Here is a 19694-nt window from a genome sequence, read left to right as displayed (position 1 = left end):
GTCCTCCTCACCCACAGAAAGTTGTTGAGACAGTTGGCGGAAGTCCCCAGCCTCTTCCCCCGGACCCCGGGAACTTTCGAATGGTTGGGCATCAGTGACGATAAACTCCTCTCGTGGGAGAGGAACCGCTGCTGCCCAATCTAAGCAGGGGCCCGAGAACAGTTCCTGGGAGTGTTCCCGCTCCTGAGCAGGTGTTATTGTAGTGAAGTGAGGAGGCTGGGAGGAAGGAGGAGCAGCAGACAGAGGATTCGGATTGGCAGCAGTGGACGGCGCAGAACTGCGGGTAGACGATAGGTTGCTCGAAGCACTTTCTGCCATCCAGGACAGGACCTGCTCACACTGCTCATTTTCTAATAACCGTCTCCCGCGTGGACCCATTAATTGGGCGATGAATGTGGGGACGCCAGAAACGTGCCTCTCTCCTAATCGCGCAGCAGTCGGCTGCGACACACCTGGATCAGGAGCTTGGCCTGTGCCCACACCCTGACTTGGCCCTCCGCTTCCTCGGCCGCGTCCACGTCCTCTAGGCCTACCCCTACCCCTCAGCATGCTGTATTACCAGTGATTTGATTTCACAGGCAGGAAATAAATTGGCGCAAGACTGCAGGCCAAATATAATTTTTTCCCTTTTTTGAAAACGAAAGGCCCCACTGCCTCTAGTGAATGAATAATCTAAGTTTAATAACTGTGCTGTTTTCCTGCTAATGTGTCACAGAACGTGAGGGTAGCAGAGTTATTAACTGTGGCAGAGCAGGTATTTTTTTTCCCAATTAAGGAAAGCAAATGGCGAAGCCAGGAGTAAAACGTAGCTGGGTGCGTCTGATTTTTACAGGTTGCAGACGCAGCCGACACGTGTCCACCGGCGTTAGGACGGACAGAGGCAGGACAAATAGAATTATTTTCCGTTTTTTGGCACCAAAAGGCAGCACTGCGTATATTCTATGAACATGAGAAGTTTAATAACTGTGCTGTTTTCCTGCTAATGTGTCACAGAACGTGAGGGTAGCAGAGTTATTAACTGTGGCAGAGCAGGTATTTTTTTTCCCAATTAAGGAAAGCAAATGGCGAAGCCAGGAGTAAAACGTAGCTGGGTGCGTATGATTTTTACAGGTTGCAGACGCAGCCGACACGTGTCCACCGGCGTTAGGACGGACAGAGGCAGGACAAATAGAATTATTTTCCGTTTTTTTGCACCAAAAGGCAGCACTGCGTATATTCTATGAACATGAGAAGTTTAATAACTGTGCTGTTTTCCTGCTAATGTGTCACAGAACGTGAGGGTAGCAGAGTTATTAACTGTGGCAGAGCAGGTATTTTTTTTCCCAATTAAGGAAAGCAAATGGCGAAGCCAGGAGTAAAACGTAACTGGGTGCGTCTGATTTTTACAGGTTGCAGACGCAGCCGACACGTGTCCACCGGCGTTAGGACGGACAGAGGCAGGACAAATAGAATTATTTTCCGTTTTTTTGCACCAAAAGGCAGCACTGCGTATATTCTATGAACATGAGAAGTTTAATAACTGTGCTGTTTTCCTGCTAATGTGTCACAGAACGTGAGGGTAGCAGAGTTATTAACTGTGGCAGAGCAGGTATTTTTTTTCCCAATTAAGGAAAGCAAATGGCGAAGCCAGGAGTAAAACGTAGCTGGGTGCGTATGATTTTTACAGGTTGCACACGCAGCCGACGCGTGTCCACCGGCGTTAGGACGGACAGAGGCAGGTCAAATAGAATTATTTTCACTTGTTTTACAAGCAAAAGGCAGCACTGCGTATATTCTATGAATAATAACTGTGTTGTGGCCCTGCCTATACAATTCTTTCCCTGCAGTATCAATGGAGGGTGGAATGCTCTGCAGAGGCGATTTTGAGAAGCAAAAAAAAATGCAGCACAGCTAACAGCAGCCTGGACAGTACTGCACACGGATAAATATGGCCCTAGAAAGGACCGTTGAGGTTCTTGAAGGCTACACTCACTCCTAACACTCTCCCTGCCTATGCAGCACTTCTGTCCCTAATGCCAGGTGCAACGCTCTGCAGAGCCGATTTTGAGAAGAAAAAAAATGGCACTGCTAACAGCAGCCAACACACAGCTATCAGTGGCCCTAATAAGGACCTTTGGGGGGTCTTGAAGCCTACACTAACTACCAATTCTTTCCCTACAGCAGCTCCGGTACAAACAGCACTGTCCCTCAGCTAACTCACCAGGCATCTGAGCCGAACCGCGGGAGGGGCCGACTTTTATGTTCGGGTGACACCTGATCTTCCCAGCCACTCACAGCAGGGGGGTGGTATAGGGCTTGAACGTCACAGGGGGAAGTTGTAATGCCTTCCCTGTCTTTCAATTGGCCAAAAAAAGCGCGCTAACGTCTCAGGGAAGGAAGTGAAAGTAACCAGAACACCGCATGGTGTTCGTTACGAATAACGAACATCCCGAACACCCTAATATTCGCACGAATATCAAGCTCGGAAGAACACGTTCGCTCATCTCTAGTTAGCGCGCTTTTCTGGCCAATAGAAAGACAGGGAAGGCATTACAACTTCCCCCTGCGACATTCAAGCCCTATACCACCCCCCTGCAGTGAGTGGCTGGCGAGATCAGGTGTCACCCGAGTATATAAATCGGCCCCTCCCGCGGCTCGCCACAGATGCATTCTGACATAGTTCAGGGAAAGTGCTGTCTTGCTGGAGTTGCTATAGGGAGAGTGTTAGGAGTTATTCTAGGCTTCAAGAACCCCAACGGTCCTTCTTAGGGCCACATCTAACCGTGTGCAGTAGTGTGGAGGCTGCTTTTTGCAGTGTTGCACATTTTTTTTTTTTTGTATATCGGCCGTGCAGAGCATTGCGTCCTGCAGTAATTTTACATAGTCCAGGGCCAGTAGTGGTGAGGCAGGGACAGAAGACATATTTAGTGTATATAGGCAGTGGGCCTTTCCAAAAACATTTGGGAAAAAAAATCTATTTGGGCTGCCTGTGACCGTCCTCAGTGTACTGGGTCTCTGCTGGGGGTAGTTGTCCTAATTCATACACAGCCAGCTAAGTGTTACAGCATGCTTGCGCAAAAGTCTTTCCTGGCTTTGTGTTGCCTGTTACATCACCGCTGTATTCCTGTCCACAGTGAAACAGTCTGCAGTAATTTTACATAGTGCAGGGCCAGTAGTGTGAGGCAGGGACAGAAGACATATTTAGTGTATATAGGCAGTGGGCCTTTCCAAAAACATTTGGGAAAAAAATCTATTTGGGCTGCCTGTGACTGTCCTCAGTGTACTGGGTCTCTGCTGGGGGTAGTTGTCCTAATTCATACGCAGCCAGCTAAGTGTTACAGCAGACTTGCGCAAAATTCTTTCCTGGCTCTGCTGTACGTTCCATAAGCGAAGTCAGCCTCCAACCACAGGCCAATAAGCGGCACATTTAATTACAGCGTTCTGTTTCTGCACTACTGGTAATACAGCATGCTGAGGCATAGGGGTAGGCCTAGAGGACGTGGACGCGGGCGAGGACGCGGAGGCCCAAGTCAGGGTGTGGGCACAGGCCGAGCCAGTGCGGTGGCCAGGGGTAGAGGCAGGGCCAGACCGAATAATCCACCAACTGTTTCCCAAAGCGCCCCCTCGCGCCATGCCACCCTGCAGAGGCCAAGGTGCTCTAAGGTGTGGCAGTTTTTCACAGAGACGCCTGACGACCGACGAACAGTGGTGTGCAACCTTTGTCGCGCCAAGATCAGCTGGGGAGCCACCAGCACCAGCATGCGCAGGCATATGATGGCCAAGCATCCCACAAGGTGGGACGAAGGCCGTTCACCGCCTCCGGTTTGCACCACTGCCTCTCCCCCTGTGCCCCAACCTGCCACTGAGATCCAACCCCCCTCTGAGGACACAGGCACAAGTGCCTACCGGCCTGCACCCACACCCTCACCTCCGCTGTCCTCGGCCCCATCCAGCAATGTCTCTCAGCGCAGCGTCCAGACGTCGCTAGCGCAACTGTTTGAGCGCAAGCGCAAGTACGCCGCCACACACCTGCACGCTCAAGCGTTAAACGTGCACATAGCCAAATTGATCAGCCTGGAGATGCTGCCGTATAGGCTTGTGGAAACGGAGGCTTTCAAAAGCATGATGGCGGCGGCGGCCCCGCGCTACTCGGTTCCCAGTCGCCACTACTTTTCCCGATGTGCCATCCCAGCCCTGCACGACCACGTCTCCCGCAACATTGTACGCGCCCTCACCAACGCGGTTACTGCCAAGGTCCACTTAACAACAAACACGTGGACAAGCACAGGCGGGCAGGGCCACTATATCTCCCTGACGGCACATTGGGTGAATTTAGTGGAGGCTGGGACAGAGTCAGAGCCTGGGACCGCTCACGTCCTACCCACCCCCAGAATTGCGGGCCCCAGCTCGGTGCTGGTATCTGCGGTGGTGTATGCTTCCTCCACTAAACCAGGCTCCTCCTCCTCCTCCAACGCAACCTCTGTCTCACAATCAAGATGTGTCAGCAGCAGCAGCACGTCGCCAGCAGTCGGTGTCGCGCGGTGTGGCAGCACAGCGGTGGGCAAGCGTCAGCAGGCCGTGCTGAAACTACTCAGCTTAGGAGAGAAGAGGCACACGGCCCACGAACTGCTACAGGGTCTGACAGAGCAGACCGACCGCTGGCTTTCGCCGCTGAGCCTCCAACCGGGCATGGTCATGTGTGACAACGGCCGTAACCTGGTGGCGGCTCTGCAGCTCGGCAGCCTCACGCACGTGCCATGCCTGGCCCATGTCTTTAATTTGGTGGTTCAGCGCTTTCTGAAAAGCTACCCACACTTGTCATACCTGCTCGGAAAGGTGCGCGGGGTCAGCGCACATTTCCGCAAGTCCAAGACGGACGCTGCCACCCTGTGGACCCTGCAACATCGGTTTAATCTGCCAGTGCACCGATTGCTGTGCGACGTGCCCACACGGTGGAACTCTACGCTCCACATGTTGGCCAGACTCTATGAGCAGCGTAGAGCTATAGTGGAATACCAACTCCAACATGGGCGGCGTAGTGGGAGTCAGCCTCCTCAATTCTTTACAGAAGAGTGGGCCTGGTTGGCAGCCATCTGCCAGGTCCTTTGAAACTTTGAGGAGTCTACCCAGATGGTGAGCGGGGATGCTGCAATCATTAGCGTCACCATTCCTCTACTATGCCTCTTGAGAAGTTTCCTGCAAAGCATAAAGGCAGACGCTTTGCACTCGGAAACTGAGGCGGGGGAAGACAGTATGTCGCTGGATAGTCAGAGCACCCTCATGTCTATATCTCAGCACATTGAGGAGGAGGGGGAGCAGCATGAGGAGGAGGGGGAAGAGACAGCTTGGCCCACTGCTGAGGGTACCCATGCTGCTTGCCTGTCATCCTTTCAGCGTGTATGGCCTGAGGAGGAGGAGGAGGAGGATCCTGAAAGTGATCTTCCTAGTGAGGACAGCCATGTGTTGCGTACAGGTACCCTGGCACACATGGCTGACTTCATGTTAGGATGCCTTTCTCGAGACCCTCGCGTTACACGCATTCTGGCCACTACGGATTACTGGGTGTACACACTGCTCGACCCACGGTATAAGGAGAACCTTTCCACTCTCATTCCCGAAGAGGAAAGGGGTTCGAGAGTGATGCTATACCACAGGACCCTGGCGGACAAACTGATGGTAACATTCTCATCCGACAGCGCTAGTGGCAGAAGGTGCAGTTCCAAGGGCCAGGTAGCAGGGGAGGCGCAGAGATCAGGCAGCATGTACAGCGCAGGCAGGGGAACATTCTCCAAGGCCTTTGCCAGCTTTATGGCTCCCCAGCAAGACTGTGTCACCGCTCCCCAGTCAAGGCTGAGTTGGCAGGAGCACTGTAAAAGGATGGTGAGGGAGTACGTAGCCGATCGCACGACCGTCCTCGGTGACGCCTCTGCCCCCTACAACTACTGGGTTTCGAAGCTAGACACGTGGCCTGAACTCGCGCTGTATGCCCTGGAGGTGCTTGGTTGTCCTGCGGCTAGCGTCTTGTCGGAGAGGGTGTTTAGTGCGGCTGGGGGAATCATCACGGATAAGCGTACCCGCCTGTCAACCGACAGTGCCGACAGGCATACACTCATCAAGATGAACAAAGCCTGGATTTCCCCAGACTTCTCTTCTCCACCAGCGGACAGCAGCGATACCTAAGCAATACGTAGGCTGCACCCGCGGATGGAAGCATCGTTCTCTATCACCATCAAAAACGGGGACCTTTTTGCTTCATCAATCTGTGCATTCTATTCATCCTCCTCCTCCTGAAACCTCATGTAATCACGCCGAACGGGCAATTTTTCTTAAGCCCACAAGGCTCAGTTATATAATTTTTCTAAACAATTTTTATACGTTTCAATGCTCATTAAAGCGTTGAAACTTGCACCTGAACCAATTTTTATTTTAACTGGGCTGCCTTCAGGCCTAGTTACCAATTAAGCCACATTAAGCAAAGCGATTAATGGGTTTCACCTGCCCTCTTGGTTGGGCATGGGCAATTTTTCTGAGGTACATTAGTACTGTTGGTGCACCAATTTTTTGGGGCCCTTGCCTACAGTGTAATCCAATTAATTTTTTGCCCACCTGCATTAAAGCTGACGTTACATCAGCTGTGCTGGGCACTGCAATGGGATATATTTATGTACCGCCAGTGGCTTCCTGGGACCCACCCATGCTGTCGGTCCACATGGACTTCCCATTAGGGAGATGTACGTGCCTGTGTATACTTATAAAAAACTCGAGCCTGACTGGGGCATGCAGTTTGGGCCGAAGCCCACCTGCATTTAATCTGACGTTAGCGCTGCTGTCCACAGCACTGTAATGGGATACATTTATGTACAGCGGGTGGGTTCCAGGGAGCCACCCATGCTGTGGGTGCACACGGAATTCCCATTGCCTGTGACTATTTATAAAAAAACGCAGTCTGACTGAGGCATGCAGACACCTTGACAGAATGAATAGTGTGTGGCACATAGGTTCCCCATTGCTATGCCCACGTGTGCAGCTCCTGATGGCGGTGGCACAGGATTATATTTCTCATTGCTTCTGTACAGCATTGTGGGCTATCGTCCTGCCCCTTTTAAAGAGGGTCGCTGCCTAGCCGCGCCAACCCTCTGCAGTGTGTGCCTGCGGTTCCTCCTCATGGCAGACGCACTTATAAATAGACATGAGTGTGGCGTGGCATGAGGGCAGCTGAAGGCTGCACAGGGACACTTTGGTGTGTGCTGTGGACACTGGGTCGTGCGGGGGGGGGGGGGGGGTTGGGCAGCATGTAACCCAGGAGAAGTGGCAGCGGAGTGTCATGCAAGCAGTGATTGTGCTTTGTTGGAGGTAGTGTGGTGCTTAGCTAAGGTATGCATTGCTAATGAGGGCTTTTCAGAAGTAAAAATTGTTGGGAGGGGGGGGCCCACTCTTGCCGCTATTGTGGCTTAATAGTGGGACCTGGGAACTTGAGATGCAGCCCAACATGTAGCCCCTCGACTGCCCTATCCGTTGCTGTGTCGTTCCCATCACTTTCTTGAATTGCCCAGATTTTCACAAATGGAAACCTTAGCGAGCATGGGCGATATACAAAAATGCTCGGGTCGCCCATTGACTTCAATGGGGTTCGTTATTCGAAACGAACCCTCGAGCATCGCAAAATTTTCGTCCCGAGTAACGAGCACCCAAGCATTTTGGTGCTTGCTTATCTCTAGTGATGAACCCAGACTTAGTTTGGGCACTGATGATGGCCATGTTTGTGTCAGGAGGCTTAGGGTGAGTGTCTCAATCCTGCCTTTGCTGTGGAATGGCATACTGCCCCCACTGCATGTGTAATGGTCTGGGAAGCCATCACATACAACAGTCAGTCACCTCCAGTAGTGGTACGATGAATAACAGCTCAGCAATATGTTCATGACATTTTACAGCCACATATGTTGCCTCTCATGGCAGGGCTTTCAAGAGACATTTTCCAGCTGGACAATGCTGGGCTGCAAACAGTAAGGGTGTCACCAGAATGCCTCCTAAAATATTGTCACCAGATTTATTGTAAAGAGTATACTTCTGGGATGCCAACTTTAACAGCCTATGAGTTTGCACAATCTAGAGGCTAAGTTACAGCAAATGTCGACTAATACAATATAGAACCTCTATTCCTCCATGCCCACCCATATCACATTTTGCATCCAAGCTAGAGGCAGTCAAACGGGGTACTAGAGCCTCCCTACAAGTGTTCAGTTTTTCACACTAAATTATCTTTTTCCTCTGATATTGTAGTCACTTAAATCAATGTTACAAGCACAAACATACGGTAACATTTCATTTGATTCCAACAACTTCTATATGCTTATTTTTTTTGACAAATATTTTTAAAACACCTGAATTTTCCAGTTATTTTTTGCATTACCACAGTACAAGTCCATAAATTATAAATTATTTATAAATTATAAATTAGTGTCTAAGAACTACTTAAATTAGTGTAGCACGTCAGACAATCAAGTCTAACAAGTAATGGGAAATGCTTCAAAAGTTCAAAGGTAAGTTAAACACATAAAAATATTATGACATTTTTGAAATGTAAGAATTGTTTGAATTTATGATTTTAACCAAAAGGCTTTTCAGGGAACACAATAAAGATAGCTGATCTGCAGCACAGAAAGCAAAACATGGTTTGAAATTGGATGCAAACTATTGCTACAGATATCTCAACTTTTGTAGATTACTTTCAAATCCTCTGATTTTATATAACAAGTGTTGGAACAGACTGCATTACACCCTCTAAGGTAGTATTTGGACAGTTTTGCTCTTCAGGACAGAGCACACTGCTGTCATAATAGCAAGAAAAGGGCAATTAACCAAAAGAAGACAGACAGACAATTATAATCCTTACAAGTGTAAGTGTGTCCTACACAGAAATTGCCAAAAAAGCAAAGGTGGCAGTCAATACAGTTTCCTATACCATCAAAAGGCACTTGGAAACTGGAGGAAACTCTGACAGGGAGAGTTCTGGCAGACCAAAGGACACAACAGAATCGGATGACATATTTTCAAAAATCAACAGTTTACTTGATTGGCACCTAACAGGGCAAAATTTTCAAGCACCGCTTAATGCAGCAAAACATAAACAGGTTTCCATTTTAACTTTAAGGCAGCAACTTATATGTGCATGCTTGACGGATAAGAGTATCAGTAAAAGATTGCAAAATTTAAAAAAGACTTGGCTGGACCAAGCAGCACCTTGAGTAGACTACTGAAAAGTGGAAGGTCTTATGGACTGACGAATTAAAAACACTTTTCAACTAGGGGAAAGGATGATTCCTGAGTGACACCGACTATTAAGCCAGCTACAAATGGGGGCGAGCACATATGCGTGCATCTGAGCATTACGTTTTTGATCAGTTTGGTGAAACAAAGTTAATCCATTATTTTTATTCATCTTAACTTGTTTATCTGTTCTATGCTTGCATTTCAAAGTACATTTGGGACATTAAATGGCGTAAGTATTAATAAGAACTGGAAAAATTTAGGTGTTCTAAAATTTTTGACTGGTAGTGTACATATATTCAACTTGATTTTTGTGACAGATGGCATTGAATTAAAAAAAAGTTATAATGGACACATCTTCCTATTGTAATAATACCACGAATGAACACATTTTTTCACATTGAACAATGACAAAAGCAGAAGTGCCAGGTTCAGGTCTTGCTGGGCTTGAATGGCACTGAATGGAGCTAACTGACAATAAAGGGCTATAGCTGGCTGCTGTCATGCATTCTGGCATTTTTCTTAATGAAATAGTGCTGTATGCAGCATTATTTCATACTGGATGTTTCTGTAAATCTGTAATGGATGCTGTGAATGGATCCTTAAATCCAGATGTGAATGAAGATGATAATTCTGAGAAAGGTTAGATACACAGAGGTCAGTATATTGAAAAGTTTCTATTTCAAGAGGGGTTTCTCTACACGCAAGTAAGTGTGTAAGAAATATCCCAACAAGGAATCTTGGAAACATTTGCTGATCTGAAGGTAAGGGGAATTGTAAGGTATAAACGTGTCTAATGTGAAAAAAGTTCCCTTAAATGTTTATGATCTTAAATCTTGGTAAAATAAATAATGTGCTAATGATAATGGTTAAGATGAGCAGTCTGACTTCTTTTACACATAGGTGAATGGGACCTAAAACCCTTGTAAAAGGTAGCATCTAAACTTCTCTTTCCATTCTTTTAAAAATCAGTGCAATTATTTATAAACCAGTAAGTCACCATAGTTAATTATCACACAGAGAAAGAGACATTTATCAATTTCAGAAATAAAAATGCAAAGGTTTTTCTATCTGTTGTTTAATTTTGACAAAATAATAACATAACTTGGGTCATATTATTATTTTTCTATACTAATAAACTTAATTTGTGTAATTTTAAACTATATTATCTTTAAAGTACACACATTTATTATTGACTTCAGTTGGAGTTATGTCCCTATGCACTAGGCAACAAAGCTTCCCATAGTTGTACCTGCAGACAGATTGAATGACAGCTGAGAGCTGCCCCTGATTGGTCCCTGCGCTGAGCCAATCAGAGGCAGCACTCACACTCACCCATTCATAAATGGGTGAGTGAGAGCTGCCTCTGATTAGTGAGGGCTGTGACCAATCAGAGGCAGCCCATTCAGCAGGCGGGGATTTTAAATCCCCGTCTGCTGAATACTACTCAGAGCAGTTCAGGAGAACTGCCGGCCGGCCACGGCTGAACTCCATCTGCGGGGACAAGGTGAGTATATTTTTTTTTTACTTTTTACACATTTTGGATGATTTTCAGGGAAGGGCTTATATTTTTATGCCCTTCCCGAAAATTCATCCTGCGATCGCCGGCAGCCCATTGCTTTCAATGGAGCCGGCTGTATTGCCGGCTCCATTGAATTCAATGGGCAAATATCATTCTTCTCTGCGACAGCTGGTACAGCTGTGGCAGAGGAGAATGATTTGTGTTGTATATGTTCTCGATGGGGTCGGCGCTGCTGCCGCCGGCCCCATTGAGCGCATATAGAGAAGACCAGGAATCGCAGATAGGTGCGATCTGCGATTTCTGTTCTATAATTAATCGGACAAGCGCATAAAAAGCGCTCATGTGTCCGATACCATTGCAAAGCAATGGTTCTATAAAATCGCCGGACGCATGCGCATGCGCAAATCGCGCGAAGAAAAGCCCGTCTGACCGAGGCCTAATAGGGAAAACTGAAGCTGTTCCTAACTGGGAAAGGTCCCTGCTTAAAAGCAGATTATACTGCACTAAGAATCGCATGAATGGGTGATTTCCAGCTATTAAGTCTCAAGCTTAATTAGCTGTGAAATTGCCTGTTCACGTGATTAGGAGGTGCGTGTTATTCAGCTTTGATAGAAGTCTATGGAAGCTCCCATGCATCACACACAAAAGATAGGACCCGACTAGAGATGAGCGAACGTAGTCGTTTAGGGCAATTTCGCAATCGAGCATCGCTTTTTTCGAGTAACTGACTACCCAAGCGAAAAGATTCATGGGGCGCCGGGGGTGAGTGGGAGGTTGCAGCTGTTCCCCACTGCTACCCCCCACTCCACCACGCCGCCCCCCGCCCCCCCGGCGCCCCCCGAATCTTTTCGCTCGAGTAGTCAGTTACTCGAAAAAAGCTATGCTCGATTGCGAAATCGCCCTAACCGAGTACGTTCGCTCATCTCTAGTCGGGTCCTATCTTTTCATGCACCACAAACCTTATATGCGTGCAATGCAGTCGTACGATCTATCTTTAATAGTTGCGAGTTTTTTGCAAGTCTAAAATTCCTTCATGTGAACGCTTCTTTAGGAAACAATTGGTTCTAATAGACATGATCTTTTCATGCGCCTATAATGTGCTAAAACCATGTGAACGAGGCTTAGACTGTGAGCCCTAATGGGAACAAGGGCTGATGTAAATTGTATTGACCTCTGTATAGCACTGTAAAATATGTTGCTCCTAAATACGAGATGGGTAATAAATAAAATTATAAACATATATTTTTATGAGCACATAAAAATATTGTTGGTAGTTGGAAACCCACAAACAGCAAGCATCATCGTAATTAAGTCATAACATAATTAATGCATCATTAGCTTACACATAAATTTGTTAATTTATAAATAACATCTGGATAATTTGGTTGTTTTATTTGGGTCTTAAGACTATCCAGTGTCTTACAAGTAGGTTTATTGTTTGCTACTAGTGACTGAATGGTGAATTTTACATTGTAATAAAATATTGTATTTTCTGTTATTGAATACTCTCTTGTCAGAACTTGTAAACATTCAGACAAATAAAACTAAACAATGTGGTCGTTTATTATTAAAGCCACAGAAAACCCAAATTTCATTCTAAGCAGCAATAAAACATCTAAAAAAATCAATATCAAATACTACATGAAGATTTCTTCAGTAACATTACTTTTCCTAAATCTCATATGCTATATAAAACTTTTGTTGTCAGCAAGAGATGAAAAAAATGTCTTGCAAGATTTTTATTATGTCTCTATTTTATTGCAAGCAGTCCAAATTATTTTAACAAATGTAGATGCTTTGTTTACATGAAAGCAGAAAAAGAAAAGCTATGAAAGAATATAAATCGAATCGCCAAATCCCAGGAACTCCCTTGGTACATTTTGATGATTTGCACAAGCTTTAAGTAGTGTTAGATGGGCCCAACAGAGGATCAAAGAGTCTTTTAGTGGGCCCAGGTTCTAGCACAATAATGGTCTCCAAAGGGCCAACAAAAGACATACCTTATGCAGCAAACATTCTAAAGAGTTGTTTCACATCAGATTAAAGGCCAATGTGCACAATGTTAACGTTATGTTTAATCTATCTCTTGGATTTTTGCAAAAATATAACAAAATAAGAAGAAGCACATTCAAAGGAACAATAGCAAGAGCTGTGAAAAGCAAGGTACACAAGTAGTATGTAGAATCCAAGGTTTCAACACATATCATTCCATCTACTTAAATAAATGGGCTGTCAAGAGATAGCGAAAACTTTCCCACAACAACCACAACAGGTAGCAGAGGCTGGAACAAGATAAGGAATCGGAATCAACAGACACCACAAATCCCTTTGTGTGTATGTCAGAATGGCCTTCTGCGCTCACAGCACAAACACACACATAAGACACTAAATTGCAACCAGGTTGCTTCAGAACAAGAAACAGAAAAGGTGAACAGAAAAAGATGAAGGGAAAAGAAGAGAAAAATCACAAGGGAAGGAGAAAAAAAGAAAGGGGGGAATCAAGGTAGCACATTGCTAACGTTAGGGACTACAATTTCACCATGAAAAAAATAATGCCTTGCACTGGATAAATGTGCATAATTTATACGACGTGTAATTATTTAAATGGCCATTGGGCAGTTATTTTTGTGCCCACAAAAAAATTGTATTTATTATTAATAGAGATGAGCGAACATGTTCGGCCCCGCCCCTTTTTCGCCCGAACACCGAACTTTGCGAACACTTCAGTGTTCGGGCGAAAAAGTTCGGGGGCCGCCGTGGCAGCGCGGGGGGGTGCGGCGGGGAGTGGGGGGGAGAGGGAGAGAGAGAGGGCTCCCCCCTGTTCCCCGCTACTGCCGCCCGCGCCGCCGCGCATCTCCCCGCCCCCCGGCGGCACCCGGACCTTTACGCGCGAACACTGCAGTGTTCGGCAAAGCCGGTGTCCGGGTGCGGATGTGTCCGTAACGGACATGTTCGCTCATCTCTAATTATTAATAAAATAATCATAAAAGTTTTCGTGCTAAGAAATCAATTACCCTGGTGCTGTAGCTGAATAATGGCTTCTACTTGGCCATAAACATGTGAAAAACTGATCACAACTTAAAGAAATCTATTACAACAGCAATTCAGTGATCAAGCAGGTGAAAGAAATCAGTAGTAATCAATAGTAATACTACTAGACCAAAACTTAGGAGAATATAATAAATGCCACATTTAATCATAATCATCCATCATAATGATGCCACAGTAGCATAAAACCATAAAAAAAGTTTCCCCAAGCTGCTAAAATAATAATAAAAGCAATTATAACAGAGATGAAGAGGAGAGGTGAAATTCAAAGCAATTGCATCAATATATACTATCTTACTAGTTGACGAAAGAAAAAACACTCACTGTTCATACACACAAGGGTGACCATCACCAGATAAAACTCTCCCATTATAAGGGTAGATAGAAAGGCCACCTGAACTGCTTGAAAGAAATCGGCAAGAAAAATATTTTGAGAGATGCCAGTAGCATCAACCTCACGTCTCCGCGATACAGAGGCTGGTGACATCACACAGCAGCTACAGAAGCCATTGGGGGCCAAAATCCAATATCTTTCAAAACAAATGTTTCTTTTTCAGGCATAGATAACTTGTGATTCTATACATAGCAGTAGGTACCTCCCAATAAAGACCCCTCCCACCTTCCATATAGTGCAAGTAACCCTCACACCTAGGATCGTGTGAACAGGCTACTTGAAGTAGCTGGAAGCAGCCCATGCATGTGCTATTTACATCTCCTACAGTTGAGATCTTTTTGTGCTGCTAGCAGCGTGACAGCTACATTCGTCTAAATGGCACAGTAGCAGAAGGGTGTCAAGGTATTCCTGCAGCTCTGTATATAGGAGGTGTAGGTACTCCTTCTGCCACACTATCTTCCATGAAGATTTCTATTACAGAGGTATTCAACCTTAGAAAAACTGATGCATGCCTATAAACTCTGAGTGCTAGATTACCAAGCTCAGAGCTTGTATTAAGCTCATGCAGACTAGCGCAGTTGTCGGCGCTGCTAGCAACGAGAAAAGCCCACTGCTAGCAGTGCTGTGAAGATCGCGTGAATCGGCTGCTTCAAGCTCCATGAAGTAGCCCATTCACATGCTCCGAGGTGCGTGCTGTGTGCTTTCAAGGCTCCCATAGGAGCCATGGAAAGCACACAGCAAAAATTGGATATGTTCTATCTTTACCCGCACCTCGGAGCCAACATGTGAGTTTACACTTACATATCCAATCTTTTGCTAGATGGGTGGAGTTACAGGCATCTAATAAACTTCATGTGAACACTTCTATAGAAACCTATTGGCTGTTATTAGAAGCATGTTCTGTTTGTTGCTAGCAGCGCAGAAAACTATGTTGATCTGAATGAGCCTTGAGGCAGTGAATTGAAAGTTGGCTTGTCTATATGTTTTCTTGAGGGCTTGTTCAAATTAACATAGTTTTCTGCATTTCCTGTCCTATCTTTGCTGTGTGCTTTAGAGGGCTCCTATATTTCTTGCTGCTAGCAGCGCTGACAATTACGCTCATCTACATGAGCCCTGAAAGTTACCATTAAATTAGGGTATCTATGTTATCATTTTAATATTACAAAACCCAACTAATAGACATATTTACATTCATAAAACAATCCTTGATGTGTCAACCATGGAAAGTAAAAGAAATGGAACAATACACCTCCACATCTTTGGAAACAAGAGTGTTGGTTACAGGAAAGTGCTTCAAAAAGGCCATTTTGGCTTACATAAGTCTTCAGAAGAGTCAGCGGGGAGCATATGTGGCAGGCTATTTTAACTGGCATTTCTCTAGACTATATTATCCCCATAATCACCTGTATAATAAACATAATACCTTAATTAAAGTGATAAAAGAATAGCATCAAAACTAGAGTGATTTTTGATCAGTAAGATCTTTTTGATACTAATGAGGACACTAATTGAAATATCCACTTTTTTGTAATGAAATTGAATAATGTAGCGAAAAACATTGGTGTGAAAAGAAACTTCTACTGCATTTTTAGATTGAATACTCTGTACTGTCAAGTAATACTGAAGTAAAATAAATGTCAAAAATAGAGCTACTGAGCGGGTATTGATAATCATATTATTGAATTTGCTCTTAACATTAAAAATATTATACCTTACATAACAAAACAAACACATATTATTTTCAAAATGTCATTTTTTTAACAAAATGGTCATTTATAAGAATACACCTCCTCATGTAGAGCACACACATTGTTGACTTGCAGTTTTACGTGGGAAATTTTCAGCAGGGGAAATAGTCTAAAATTATTTGCTATTGTGTTGCTTTTATGAAATACAAGAGTAATAACTACCATTAATATTCATTCTGCACCTTGTTATGGTCCTTGACAGATGGAACATGAGCTCTCAGTGTATTCCTCATAAATACACAATGTATGCTGAGCTTAAATAAAATTTTACAACCTGATAGTGCCTTGTTTCTTATCAAATTATACTTTTGATTTTAAAGTGAAAAATTATAATTTGGGGCTTTTAGTGGTAATATCTAGGGACATAGAAGAATAATGCAAAAACTCAAATATTTATAACACCACTTCACTTTTTATTTTTCCTATCTTGACAAAAAAATATTACAGGAGAAAAACAACATTCATACGTTATCGTTATCAAAGTGAGATAAATATCCACTGCTTTCAGGAAAATCTATCCACTTTAAAATACTAAAATCTCATTTTTAAGTAAAACGAGAGTTCAGCATTTGATGAAAATTGTCTAAGCATTATAGCATATAAACATTATAATGAAAGCACATCAGGACAATCTTACCGAGATAATGTGCTTATTTATAATGAAAAATTCATGACAATAAATAGACAGGATAAAAAGTTAGAAAAATAGTGGTCCCCAACAACGCAAGAATAAAAATAGACAATTTAGACAAAAACTTGCAATTTTTGGGCGATGCGATTTTAACCATAGAAAGTCCCATTGACATTTTCATTTAAAAAAATACAGCGATATTGCAGTGTTAAAAAAATGCTAGTGGGTAGGAGCCCTTAAGAAAAAAAAAGACCAAAGACATTCAGGAGCAACGTTGTAAAATAGTGGCATCTTCATTTATCATTAACCCCTTAAGTACCAAGCATGGTAAATATACGGCGCTGGGTACTGGGCTTTAATCCCGGCCAATAGCAAAAATATGGCATGGGAATAAAGCCTTTGCTCCTGCAATCAAGCAGGAGCAGGTCGGATCATCAGCTGTTAGTCACAGCTGAGAACCCAGAGGAGAAGCAAGAAGTGGTTTCTAACTGCTTCTGCCTTCTCCTTTCCTGAGTATATAGTGCTTAATGTACTAAAAAGTGAAAGTGGAAGTGTTTCTTCCACTTTGCGACTCGGCGATCACGTGACCGCTAGGTGCCCCTGCTATAATTATTAGCACTGAGCTGACTTTTTGACTCCTGCTTAGCTGAGAGCTTCACTGACAAATTTGTGTTTATTTCACCTCTTGCCCTGCTCTGGGTGGTTTTGGGAACCAGCTGGTAATAGCAGCTGTGTGGCTGACAGCCCTGACCAGTAGATTCTTGTTGCTCCAGCAAATGTTGACTTCTGCCCGGCAGCATGTGTGTCATATTTCCTCCACTTAAGATCAGTCTCTACATGTCTAATTGAAATATGATTTATAACGCCATGTAACAATGCATACATTTCGTACAGTGTTTCCATATTTTTATCCACCCCCTATATATATATATATATATATTCTCAGGTTGTGCCTTATACAGTGCCATACGTCCATCCAGGAGCGTGTGATGGTACTTGGCGTCGGCTACACCTATCATATCCAAAAAAAGAAAGAGGAAACCCCCTTTTCAAATGAAAAGCTTCAGTCCATACATCTTCACAAATTATATAGTTCTCATATATCCTTTTTTTCTTCAATTGGGTTTCTCCACCTTCCTCTTCTATTCTGTTTACCCCACTTAAGAGATAGTCTTGCTAGGCACTAGGTGGTATACATGGCAACATAATGCTAAGATACCTACTGTATAGCATTAGGAGCACATTCTAATAGATTAGTTTAACACATGATCGTACTACAGCATGGAAACTGGAACTGGATCATCAAATTGAAGGAACACTCTAGACGTGACATAATGACATCATTATTCTAGCTATTTATATGTAAAAATGTCTTGTTAAGGGAGCTTTAAACTGCTTACAGCCGTCAGTGACATCTAATGGTGGTATTTAGAATTGTAGCCTTAGGGAAAAATGAATTGTTTGAAGCAATATGTTAGTGACATCTAGTGGAGCAATATGAATTATTAATGTTCTACCACTAGGCGTCCATATCAAAAACATTGTGGCGTACATTTAATTACACTGTTATTTTTTTATGTAAGGCAAAATAGGTAGTTTGAGGGATTTGCATGATATTTATTGTAAATACACATCTTTCAGTAAATTTGACTCATGTTCACCTTTAAAACATGCAGAAAATTAACTTTTGGGCTGCTTTAGCATTATTCAATTAATAAATGTTCCTTAAACTTTTCAAATTTGCTGAGTGTCAATAAAAGTCACAGGTTCTAATGTAAAAAATAACACATCCCTTTGCATCCTTTTGCCACAATTTTCCAAAAAGTATTTGACAAATATAGATCTATATGAGTAGTATAGCGTATCCATATTTCGTCAACCAATCTTTTTCTAGCAAAGGGACAGGTGCCATGCCCCTTACCATGCTCTTTGACCCCTGACCTTTTGACCACCCCTTTGATGTGACATGTGGCAGTCTTCTGGAATCTGGCCCCCATCCGCATTCCAGACCTGAGATTCCAAAAGACTGGCAGATGTTACATCAAAGGGGTGGTCAAAGGGTCAGTGATCAAAGGTCATTGTAAGGGGGCGTGGCACCTTTCACTTTTGCTAGAAGAGGGTTGAAGAGTTATGTGTACCCTATACTACTTATATGTGTAGAAAACTTCAGGAAAAAAAACTGCAAAAAAAGTTCACAAATGTTGTGGCTCCAGCATTAGGGCCAATGTTTGCAGGGTAAGAATGTCATTCTGGAAAAATTGATCAACCCACATTCTTTGGTCCTGAGATTATTGTCCTGAAATCATACATGCAGATTTTGTTGCATTTTTAGAGCCAAACACAGGAGTGTATCCAAAAAAAAGAGCAAAGTAAAGGCTGGAACCTCTCTCATTTGGATCCACTGTGTTTTGCTTTTCTTTAGTTTTAATATGTTCATATTCAGTTGTGCATTATGTAAGCTGGCCTGCTCCTGGCCCAATTGTTAAATCATACAGATTACTTAGGGTAGGAGCAGATATTCCTATCATTGTATTGTCTAGAATATCAAGATATACCTACATTTTCATGGTTCTTGTCACCACAAGCAACAGACCAAGTCCATGCAATGTAAAACATTCCCAGATCATAATGAAACCTCTGCCATACCTAACTTTTGGCACAAAACACTCAGGTAAAAGGCATTTCCCAAACACCCTCCACACCCAGGTACATCCATCTGATTTGAAGGTAGAGTAGTGTGATTCATCATTGTATAGACCATTTTTCAATTGCTCAACTGTCCAATGACAACTCTCCTTGCACCACTGTAGATGGCCCAATACATCTTCTTGTATAGAATTTGTGAGCCGTTTTCATTATTAAGTGTATCAGACATTAGTGGAAAGGGTGTTATGTAGAGTATCTGAAGTCATTAGGGCCAAGGAGACCCCGCTATGTATTATCATATGTAGCTAAATATAATGCAATATTCCCCATGTAAGAATATTGTGATTTATATAATTATGATATTTTAGGGAGTTATTTGTGGGATTTTCTCTTATTGTACAGGTCCATTATATTTTTTCATTATAGCAATTAGGTTGTTTATTACTATTTTACTTTCCT

General features: G+C 43.7%; 1 protein-coding gene across 1 annotated transcript in view; it reads right to left on the bottom strand.

Moving 5' to 3' along the window:
• Positions 1-19694, bottom strand: part of GRID1 (glutamate ionotropic receptor delta type subunit 1) — a 1141753-nt gene that overhangs the window by 243747 nt on the left and 878312 nt on the right. The window lies entirely within an intron of this gene.

The sequence above is a fragment of the Eleutherodactylus coqui genome, chromosome 4 (assembly GCF_035609145.1).
Source record: "Eleutherodactylus coqui strain aEleCoq1 chromosome 4, aEleCoq1.hap1, whole genome shotgun sequence".
NCBI classification, from domain to species: domain Eukaryota; kingdom Metazoa; phylum Chordata; class Amphibia; order Anura; family Eleutherodactylidae; genus Eleutherodactylus; species Eleutherodactylus coqui.
This window is presented reverse-complemented; position numbering and strand designations above follow the sequence as displayed.